The sequence below is a fragment of the Bidens hawaiensis genome, unplaced genomic scaffold, assembly GCF_021521415.1.
Source record: "Bidens hawaiensis isolate Kalapana, Puna unplaced genomic scaffold, B.hawaiensis_p1.1 tig00025965_1, whole genome shotgun sequence".
NCBI lineage: Eukaryota > Viridiplantae > Streptophyta > Magnoliopsida > Asterales > Asteraceae > Bidens > Bidens hawaiensis.
In genome coordinates, this window is record NW_027494165.1 from 17,670 (window position 1) to 29,247 (window position 11,578).

An 11,578-nucleotide genomic window follows, 5' to 3' on the forward strand; every position below is an offset into this window, starting at 1 on the left:
TCCTGTCATCCGCTCATACATGCTGCGCCAAATCATACAGTGTTTATTTTTATTTATACATTTATTGGTTTGAGGTCACGTCAGTTTTGGGTTAGACCTGCGCATACGATCAGCCATACTTTTGCTTTTGTGCAAACCCAGTAGAACATTTTGGGGATACTTTATATGTTGTAACTTAGATCGATTGATTATATTTTTTAAAGTCAAAACTTAGAAATTAGAAGAGAATTAGGTCGCATACAAGATGTAAGGTCGCGTACAAGTCTTATTTATTCACCACCAAATATCCACAAAATGCCTCTTAACAAAAGGTCCAGGGATGTTTTTGTAATTTACTTTAATCCTTGTTAAAGATTCAAAACTGCCAAAAAAAAAACAAAAAACATAAGAAGAACAGCTCATTACAAGCACTTTATGATTGTTAATCCTCTTCAAGTATCTTGTAAACTGCCATATAACCTAATATGGCATATTTACAGTGTCAAAGAAATGAATAAACTAATTAAGCTGGCACAAATGAGTCGGTATTTAATATCCTTTCAGCAAGTAACAAATCATCTGGAGTTGTAACCTGCAGCCATAATACAAATTTATAGATGCATATTACATATTCATATAATAAAATTATCTAATTTGTAATCATGTAACTTTATGTTAGTATAAGATCCATGAGTGATGTATACAGGATGTTTGAGGTGCTCAACAATTGACATATCATCCGTCACTTCGAGTCCTTCTCTGTCGTGTACCCAAAGTTATTGTTTCAAATGTTATATGGAAGTCGCAACAATAATCTAATTATCTGAATAGATACATTTTCAGAGCGACTTTGACCCGTTTTCTTTTAACAGTTTTGTGTTTCCCATTTGACCCGTTAAGAGAATCAATCCATCAACAAGTGGGCAAAATTTTCCACATTTAATTATAGTTATATGAAATAAAATGAATGTGGTACCTATTTACAAGCTCAAAACCTTTCTTCAGCAACTCAGGCTTGATGACCTGTAAAGAAAAAAACACAAAATCAAACACAGTTTCTATAAACCGCATAATTTGTACATAGTGCTTTAAAACTATAGTGGAAGAGAGAAAGAAAAGTGGTTATGCAGTTACATAGCCACCTTTATTATCACAGTTAAAGCAATAGGCATATGGCTCTATATTGAACGGACCTCTATCTATATACATCTATATATTACTTATATAATATATCTACTTTCCTATTGTTTTGAAAGATCGTATTGTTCATTCTGAGTCGAATTTGAAGCCATAATGCATCATTAGTTTATGCATATCTATTTTCCTATTGTTTTGAGAGACCGTAGTGTTTATTCTACACATCGAAAATCTAACTTTGTATTGGTATGGAGCCTCTGTAATTATAAACAGGATGGTGATTTGCTATTTTTTAAATCTTACACAAACTTACATTAGATCTTTGAAATGAAAATAATAAGCCACGTGTCTTACCTATGTCTACAAAGGGTCAAACGGTAATCTGCAAGTGAAAAGGGAAAGCTTGCAGTAATCTGAAATTGACATGAAAGTTGGGGTTTGTTTGTGCAGGTGACTCATGAGACAAACCCTTCTACTTGGATTCAAAAGCAGTGTTGCTGTTCAAATCTGGTTGACCAGCAAACATGAAGCTGAAGGATTAATTCTAATGTTCTATAACGATGGAGCCAATAATTCAAAAGAAAATAGGATGATGGCATTAATTCTGATCTTTTATAACAGTGGAGCCAATAATTCAAAAGAGAAGAGGATGATGGCTAAAAAAGATCTTTAGCAAAATTATTATAATAATTTATAAATTAATATTCAAGTTTTATGCAGTTTGCATATAAACTCCTGCATGCAACCTTCTTTTAAATTTATAAATTAATTTTTGAATTTATAAATTTAAAAATTATCTGAAAAAAAATAAATAATTTTGTTTAAAGTCCATTCGCATTGGAGGAAAGATGGTAATAGTCAACCTTCAGGCATTTCATGTTAACATCACTTAGTGTCATGTTTGTTTTCTTAATTAATATTGTTGGTGAAAATTAGCTTGTGGGTGTTAATGATTTTATATATTTACAGAAAACTCCAAAAGACAAGAAGGCAAGTTTAGTCATTCATGGTCTTGTTGACAAGGTAACATTTATTTTAATCAAGTTTGGTCATATACAGAAACCAAGAATCAACATTGATATTTGAATCGGTTAATTAAATTGAGACTATTTTCATGTAGGTAATGGCGGAGGTACTGCAACTTCCTAAAATACCTATTTCTCCATATGTTCAAGAATGTCTTTTCCAGCTAATCGTTAGTCAAACAGGGTAGGGTGTGTCTCTGGTACGTATATTTCTTGGTTTATTTGATCACTAATTAAACAATTTATATTGCAGAATCAAAATATGCAAAATGGTCTCTTAAAGCTATTAGTTTAAATCAGTAGAGGTTTGCATTTTAATACTATGAAGTTCTTTCAGTGCTATCTTTATTTATAATTCTCTGTTAATCTATTTGATTTATATTTTAATCCAGTTAACCTTTCCAGACAGACCGGAGCTGAAAACCGCAGTCCTAAACCAGCAACCATTTTTGCTCATAAAGTTATTATGGTTGATCTATTCATATAAGTTTCAATTATGGCATCCACACCCCTCAAGTATTTAAACTTACCGATCTCAGCCTGCGTTTTCTTTGTAATCCAATGTTCTTTTTCTATTAACATTGTAGGGTAACGCTTAAATTAAGACCGGTTCACATGGTTTTATGGGTTAATTTCAGAGAAGGTTGTGGTTGTCGGTTGATATTTCGATTGATTTTGGGGTAAAATCTTCACATTTAAGTTTAAGTAACCCCTGAAACTTACATTCCATTAAAGAAATGTAATTTCATATATGTATGCAGGCATCACCTGATGACAACAGCCATATAAGAATATTGTGATTAAACGGCTAAGAGAGAAGGCAAATGAAGATCAATATTGTGGGAAGTCATCTATAATTGACAGAAAACAAGTTCAAGATTCTGGGAAATGGTTTCTACGTACGCACCTGTGGAGTTTGCATTTCCCAAAGTGTTTTCCTGTCCAAAGTCTTGACCACGAATGATTCACTATTTCCCTGAGATGCAATTTGAGGTAGATAAATAAAACGATTGATTATAAGAAAGAAAAGGGGTTGAAATGAATAAGAAGTAAGAAGCACCAAACGTCTATTAAAATTGTTACATTCTTTTTATTTGTACAATTTGAAAAATGCAATACCAAATATAAGAACATTTTTGAACTACCTCTTTGATAGTAGCTTTAGGAGGAACACCAAGTACGGATGCTCCAACTCGCAACCCATCATTCAAAACCTGCAATGACAGCCAAAAGTTGAGATGAAAATAGTTGTCAAGTGAAAGTAAAAGGTAAGAAAGGTAACGGACCTTTTGTACATCGCTGGATGTGACCAAAGGTCTTGCAGAATCATGGATGCATACAAGTTGAGAAGCCAAATCAATTGCCTGTTGATAAATAATAATAATTATTATGAATAAGAAGAGAAGAGTATATAATATTAGTATTGAAAAGTAAGATGAACCTCAAGTCCACTGTAGACGGAATGTTGTCTTTCTTTACCAGGCAATGCGAATTTGAGGTCCACATTGATGTTGTGTCTGGCATCTGATGAAGCAAGGAAGGTTTTTAAATGAATGAATAGATGTGTGTATGTATGTCTAGTAGTGTTATAAAAGTGAATGAAAAATATATTAGAATAGACCTTGAAAAATGTTGCGGTAAGACAGATCACAAACTAGAACAATTTCCTTAACCTCGGGCATCCGTGAAAAAGTGTAGAAACTGCAATGACTCAGCAGCTCAAGTCAGACATACAAACATTGATTTACTTGTTTGTTGAATGTGAATTGTTAATTGTTAATTGTTAGTTACCACCTATACAAAGCAATGGGTTAGGAAGATACTGCTTTGGCATGCTAGCATATTCACAAACAAACATATCTTTTATTATTATTATTAAGTTTGAATGAATGAATTAGGATAAGAAAACGAGAGAGAGGCATAACATACACCCATTCTTTTTCCCATTCCTCCAGCAAGAAGAATCACTGACACGCTTTTCTCTTGTACATCAACAACACTCTGCTAATAATATGAGGTAGGGGTAGGGGTTTGGTTAGGGTTAATTAAGTTTGAAGAGGGAAATACCTGGTGGTTTGTAGGATTAGAATTAGAAGAAGAGCAGCAAGTGATTGTAGTAAAACTGCTTCTGATTGAATGAAGATTATTATTATTATTTCTTCTGATTACAAAAGTAGTGGAATTATTATTATTATTATTATGATTATGAATTGGCGGTGGTAGGTGGAGGATGGATTCACGAGATGGATTAATGAGCGAAACTGGAACTTGAACAATCATCGCCATCTCACTCTTGACTCTCTCTCTCTCTATCTGTGTGTATGTTCGTTCAGTCAGTCAGTCAAGTAAAGGTAGCCATTGCCCTTCAACATTGACCATCTTCTCCCAATCCGCTATTTATTATTAACAATCACGCACGCCGTATACAACTTTTGATTTTGTACCATACAATCAAAGGACGCTTAATGTAATTTCTCGCTTAAAACATTTCACAATTTGGATGTATAATAATTATTATATATAAACAAAACCCTTAAAATCATACGTGTCGCGATATGGTCGCTCCCTCCTTTTATGGAAGCCACCAGATTGTTTTATTTTTAAATAAAGGTCTCTCATTGATTTAACCTAAATTCATGGGTAAGGGTCTTACCAACACCAGATAGCTCTTAAACTGGTTATAACATCTCATTAAATTAAAGATTAATCTAACAAATTATTTGATATGGAAATCCTATAAAATAAGGATATACTAAAATTTAATATCTACAGTAGAAACTCGATAAATTAATACTCGATTATTTAATAAACTCTCTAAAATAATATTTTTTGCCGGTCCCAACTCGGGGATAGGGTGCTAAATTAATAATTCGCTAAAATTATAAGATAATACATTTTTGATAATTTCTTTAGATCCATATAAAATATAAATTAATAATTCCTTATATATAGCATATTACATGAATGATTTATGAATGTTTCTTGAAAAATGACTCAATTGTCTTTTGTTTTTTGTTAAAATCAATTTCCCCTTGAATCTCGTCTCTAATTTTCCTTAGCATGGTAAGAACTTCTGGTGGTGTTTTCTTATAGCTCAACAAGAAATTGTTTAATGTGATTGCCGTTTTAATAGCTTCGTTTCGCGAAGGGGGCTCCATTGTAGAACTTTCATCATCTTCTTCATCGATATCATCTTTATTAATTCCAATAACGCTTTCAATAATTTCTTCAACAGTCAACAACTGTGCAACTACATTTTCTTCTGGGTGAGTCAGAACATTCTACTATAAATTAATAAAATATTAATTAATATATAAATTAATAATTATTAATTTATCGATTAATTAATAACTCTTTTAATTAATAAATTTTGGTGGTCCCAAGTGTATTATTTTATAGAGTTTCTACTGTATTTATAATCAATAAACAATTTTATAGTAAAAAACATAAGTGAGTCATGGGTCACCAAATTCAGATAGCTTTTAAACGGGTTATAACATGTCATTTATTTATGAAACCCTTTCATCATCAAATCCTAAGTATATTATTAACTTTCTTACAATAAAGAAAATTAAAATCCAAAAACTAAATATTAAAAAACGAAATATGTAAAACAACCATTCTCTCAAGCCATCAGATTGCTTTATTTGTAGATGAAGCTTCTCAAGTATTTGACCCGAATTCACGGGTTAAGGTCTCACCAAACCCAGATAGCTCTTAAACGGGTTATAACATCTCATTATATTAAAAACTAATCTAATCAAATAGTTGATATGAAAATCTTATAAAATAGGGATATACTAAAAATTAACATCCTATTTTATTTAAAATAAGATATTATTTATAATTAAGAAACAATTTTATAATAAAGAAAATAAACGGGTAATGGGTATCACCAAACCCAGATAGCTTTTAAACCGAATTATAACATATCATTTATTTGTGAAACAATTTCATCATCAAACCTCAAGTATATTAATTATTAATTTTCTTACAATAAATAAAATTAAAATCCAAATATACATATATAAATATTAAAAATGAATAATGTAAAACAACCCCGTAATACGGGGATAAAATCTAGTAATATATAAAGGACAAAATTTTAATTTAATCTAAAAGTTTTGTTTGGTTGAAGTAACTTCAAGCTTTTAGGTTTGAAGAAAAAAATTGAAGCTTCTACTAAGGGTATGTTTGGCAAAGTAGCTGGTGATTGTTAGCTGTAAGTTGGTGGCTGTTAACTGGTAGCTGTTAGTTGTAGTTTTTTTAGATATATTTAGGTATTTGTTAGAATAGGCTGGAACTTTTAATAAAACTAGCTGGATGCCCGTGCGGTGCGGCGGAGTGGGAGTGCAACCTTACATCAACCGCATAATTAGTATCGGTACATGATTCATCTGATGACAATGCACATGTAACCCAAATGTAGACGTGCAATTCGTGCAAAGGAAGTACGTGTGTAACCGGTGATGAAAATTAAGAAGCAAAGTTGAAATATATAGTAATTTCAAATAGATAATTTTTAAACCAACCTGTTTTGATTTGAATCCCGTTCCGACCCGACATTGTTCTAATTTGAAGCATGTTTGACTTGACCTCTTTTGACTCAAAGCCATACCGACGTAACTGAACTAAATGAACCCCTTTTGTATCGACTCATTCCGACCCTGATTTGGTCTTACATATTACCCGAGCTCGCCTGACTCGATTTGTTGTCTATCTTAACCGGTAATCACGAAATATGTTAATTTTTTAAAGTTAAAGAAGTATACTCAAATTAAAAAGAATAAAATGTTCGTTTTTATGATGTAATTTAAAAAAAAAATATTAATGTGTGAAAAAAATTATGGCCTCTTAAAAAATCATGGGGGGTGGTTGGCTTTGAATAAGGGTTAAATGCGTAACTATTATATAAATTAACAAAAGTTGTTGAAAGTTCAAGTACCAAACTTTTTATTAAGAGTATGTTTGGCAAAACTAGCTGGTAGCTATAGCTGGAAAGTGATGGCTTGAAGCTGGTAGCTGTAGCTTTTTAGATATATTTAGATGTTTGACAGAGTAGCCGGAGCTTTTAATAAAATGTATAAAATGACTAAATGGGCATAACTAAAAAAAATAATATTAAATGTACTTATTTTGGAAAGTTATTTAAGTAATTAAAATACTAAAAGTCTGTAGCTTTTTCTAAACGCTACTAGTAGAAGCTTCAAGCTTTAAGCTTTTTCTCATGACTTAAAAGCTTCAAGCTCTTTCAACCAAACAAGGCTTTTAATCTAGTATGAGCTTTTTCTTATAAGCTTGAAGCTTGAAACCCTTAAAAACTTCTAAAAGCTCCCTACCAAACATAAAAAAAGCTACAAGCTTTTCATATGTAAATTACTTACTGATTATATGAGGAACTAACTATAAAGTGCATCTACAATCCTGCAGGAACTCCGGTGTGTACGCGGTCAGCTTGCAAACGAACAATCAAGATGTTTTAAACTTCACGTAACTTTGGTTTAGGACAACAGGTCAAAGGTTGACCAGCATTCTCATTTAAATGATGCTTTTGTTTTTATTTGGGATTATGAAATGTAGAAGTGAAATATTTGCGAGGTTGACCATATAATTGCATTAATTTTATTTAGATTAATGATGATGGCATATAATAGCCATGGTTACGTTGTGTGGTATTTTTGCCCCCCTATTTTATATGGTTTTATGTGGGGGCGTTTATTGGTTCGGTTGACGATTTTGATTTGTTTAGTTTGATTTGTTAGGTTATGAGTTTCTTTTACCACTAATCGAAAACGGAACCTAACCAAATTTGGAAAGGGGATAATCAAATTGAATGCAATTCGGATCGCTTTTCGGTTAAACCCAAAGAAATCTATTTAAATCGTATTAATCGAATTCATCCAAACAACATTTCTGTTTGTGTTCCAGATAGTCAAAACAACAAAATATTCAAACAAAAGTCAAAGTATAATCAAACTATTAAGTATAAAATCACATACCACAAGCAAGAAGACACACAACATGCAGCATCAATTGATTAAAGAAGCACGATGATGATGGATTTTGGTAGCGGTGCTAGGATATATATTATGGCATCGTCACGTCGATGAGTGATGATTGATGGGATTTAGTATTTGATATGGATCTAATATGGATTATGGATATGGATTTATACATAATACATGGACTTTAAAAAAGATTAGGCTAAAGAGCTAATATACAAAATAATTAATGTAATTCAAATTATAATTGACTAACTCGGTTAAACCGAAGTCGAACAAATCGCATTAAAAACACATCCGTAAAACCTTTGAAACTGAATTGTTAAAAATTGAAACCGAAAGTTAAAGAAAAAAAAAACCAACTATGAAACCTAGACCGGTTTTAAGGCTTCAAACCGAACCATGAACACTTATAATTTTTACGTGATCAACAGGGTCTTTGTTATAGTCCAAAACAAATATGGACATACAAATACTAGAAACGAAGTACATCAATTTGAGCTTAACCACCAATCTTACCTGGTTCTCATCAAACCAATTGGAATATCGAATGGCACATTATCATGCATTCATACCCGTTTTCCTAGCTAATACATTTTCATATCCTTTTGATTATCTTGTCAACGTTGACCTTCAAAAGTCAAAAGAAATCCAGTTTGACCAAAATAGTCTTCATACTGATTATACGACCCCCCCCCACTTCTCATTCACTTTACTATGTTGCTATAAAACATTTTCATATCCCTTTGATTATCTTGTCAACTTTGACCTTCAAAAAGTTAAAAGAACCCATTTTGACCAAAATAGTCTTCATACTGATTATTCGGACCTCCTCCCCTTCTCATTCAATTTACTATGCTACTATTAAGTAGTTTTGTTTAAATTCTTTAAAATGGTACCCAGTGTTAAAAACCGGTTCAAACCAGCCGGTTGAACCGGTTAAATCGGATTTCGCACAGTAGACCGGTATTTTGAGCTCTGTATTTTTGGCCGGTTTGCTAGAACATCGTACCGGCGGTTTTTTCTAAAATACCGGTTTTTACCGGCAAACCGGTTTTATGTCCAAAATTTTTTTGATATTTGCGGCCTATATTTTATCAAAATTACTTTTAACCTAACAATTAATTTTCAAACGTGTAAACTTTAGGACTGTTTCTTTAAAATTGAGTGCTTTTGTATTTTTTTTTAATATGGATTAACTTTTGGATTATTTTTTGTTATGAAATAATTTACTTTTGGATTATTTTTAGAGTTAAAGTTGTATTTATAGGAAATTATAAGGTAAACTATTCAACCGGTTGAACCTCTCGGTATAACCCGGTTCAACCGGTTATACCATTTTTAACCCAATCCGATACGAGTAAAAAACCGGGTTTTAAAACATTGATTGTACCTGTATCCATGATGTTTAAACTTTAAACCACATTTGAACCTTGATCTTTTTGTTCATGTCGATTTTATCCAGCAGTCCATAATAATCTGACCTCTGCTTTAGAAGCGTTGTTCATACTCAAAACTACATCACTTTGACACCCACTTCAGACGTCAAGTATGAATCGTGTTCAACGACCAAACAAATTAAAAACAAAGCAATGAGTAGATCCGAAAATATAATATTAATAGCAAGGCATCAATGTAGCATTAGATGACCAAGAATATGCATGCGGCATTGTTCAACAAAGAAAGACTATGGAGGTTATTTTATTTCTAGGAAACTGAACATGATATTTGATTTTAGTTTGATATATTGATTATTTGTTTATAATGTTATAGATGACAGGTGTGTGAATGGGGAGATGATTCATTGCTAGTATCTGACTTATCAACCGAAGCCGGAAAAGCAATCAAAACATCAGAGTAAAAGGTATGTAAGACAGAGAGACGACCTGCCTCCCGAGCAAAGAAGAGCAAAGCAAGAGGCCGCTTCTTCTTCTGAATGACACTCAACATGGTAACTTTTGTTTGGTAATATAGTTACTGCAGTCATATAAAAACATATTTGTTAATAACACCAATACTGTAAACGCGTTTTGCAGGCTGGCAACAATTAGCTTGAAAAGAAAGAGTTTGAATGAAATAATCTTGGTATGAAAATTGTATATTGTGTATTGATGATTATTGTGTACAATAGAAGACTCTTAATATATAGAGATATAGAGCACATACAACTAATTATGGTAAACTATCATCTAGCCTAATTACAATCATTAACATATATAACACATAAATCACAGTTTAATATTCCCCCTCAAGCTAAGGCCGGGGAGTGACCTGTAGCTTGGATCTAAGAAGTAGGAACCGTTGTGAGGTTAGAGGTTTTGTAAATACATCTGAAATCTGATCATTTGTCTTAATAAATTGAACAAAAAGCTTTCTTTGAGTGACTTTCGCGCTGACAAAATGAAAATCAATCTCCACGTGTTTTGTGCGAGCATGAAATACTGGATTAGCTAAAAGGTAGGTGGTCCCCAAGTTGTCACACCATAAGATAGAAGCTGATGTCATGGAAACGTGAAGTTCCTTTAGAAGCGCCTCAAGCCATGTTAACTCAACAACGGTGTCTGCTAAGGCTTTATATTCAGCCTCTGTTGAGGACTGAGAGACTGTACGTTGTTTACGAGCACGCCATGATATGAGATTAGAACCAAGATAGATGGCATATCCCCCGGTGGATCTACGGTCATCGAGAGAGCCAGCACAGCCTGCATCAGAAAAGGCTGTGAGAGACCGTTTGTGAGCATCTGGGTATGCATGGATAACAGAAGCTGAGTTTTGTTTAATCAGCAAGCCAAAATGAGATGTGCCCTGTAAATACTGAAGAATTCTTTTGACCGCGGACCAATGATTTTCTATTGGGGAATGCATAAACTAACAAACTTTGTTGACCGGAAAGGGAATGTCAGGTCTGGAAAGAGTTAAGTATTGTAGGGCTCCGACTGTTTGTCTAAATTTAACTGGATTATCAAACTCGGGACTATCACCAAGAGCCAAGTTTGAGTTGGTGGCCATAGGAGACTCAACTGGTTTAGATTGAGAGAGACCTGCCTTGTGAATAGTGTCATAAATGTATTTTTGTTGAGAGAGAAGCAAATCATTACCTTTGGATACCACTTCAATACCCAGAAAGTATGAAAGCCGACCCATGTCTTGATTGCAAATGTGGTGCTTAACCGTTGAATGGTATGGTTAATGAGTCGGGGATTGTTGCCGGTTAGGATGATGTCATCCACAAAAACGAGCATATACATCAAGGAACCATGATGGGAGTAAATAAACAATGATGGATCCGTTTAAGATCCTTGAAACCCAAGTTGTAACAAGGCTCCTGAAAGACGATTGAACCAAGCCCTTGGAGCTTGTTTAAGTCCATACAAAGACTTATGTCAGGACCGGACCTGGTGCAAACCTTAATAGGTTGACAAGAACACACAGATC

At 33.1% G+C, this 11,578-nt stretch overlaps 1 pseudogene; it reads right to left on the reverse strand.

The window, feature by feature from the left end:
- Positions 1 to 441: 441 nt before the first annotated feature.
- LOC143572548 (uncharacterized) lies at positions 442 to 11,152 on the reverse strand (annotated as a pseudogene).
- Positions 11,153 to 11,578: the final 426 nt, after the last annotated feature.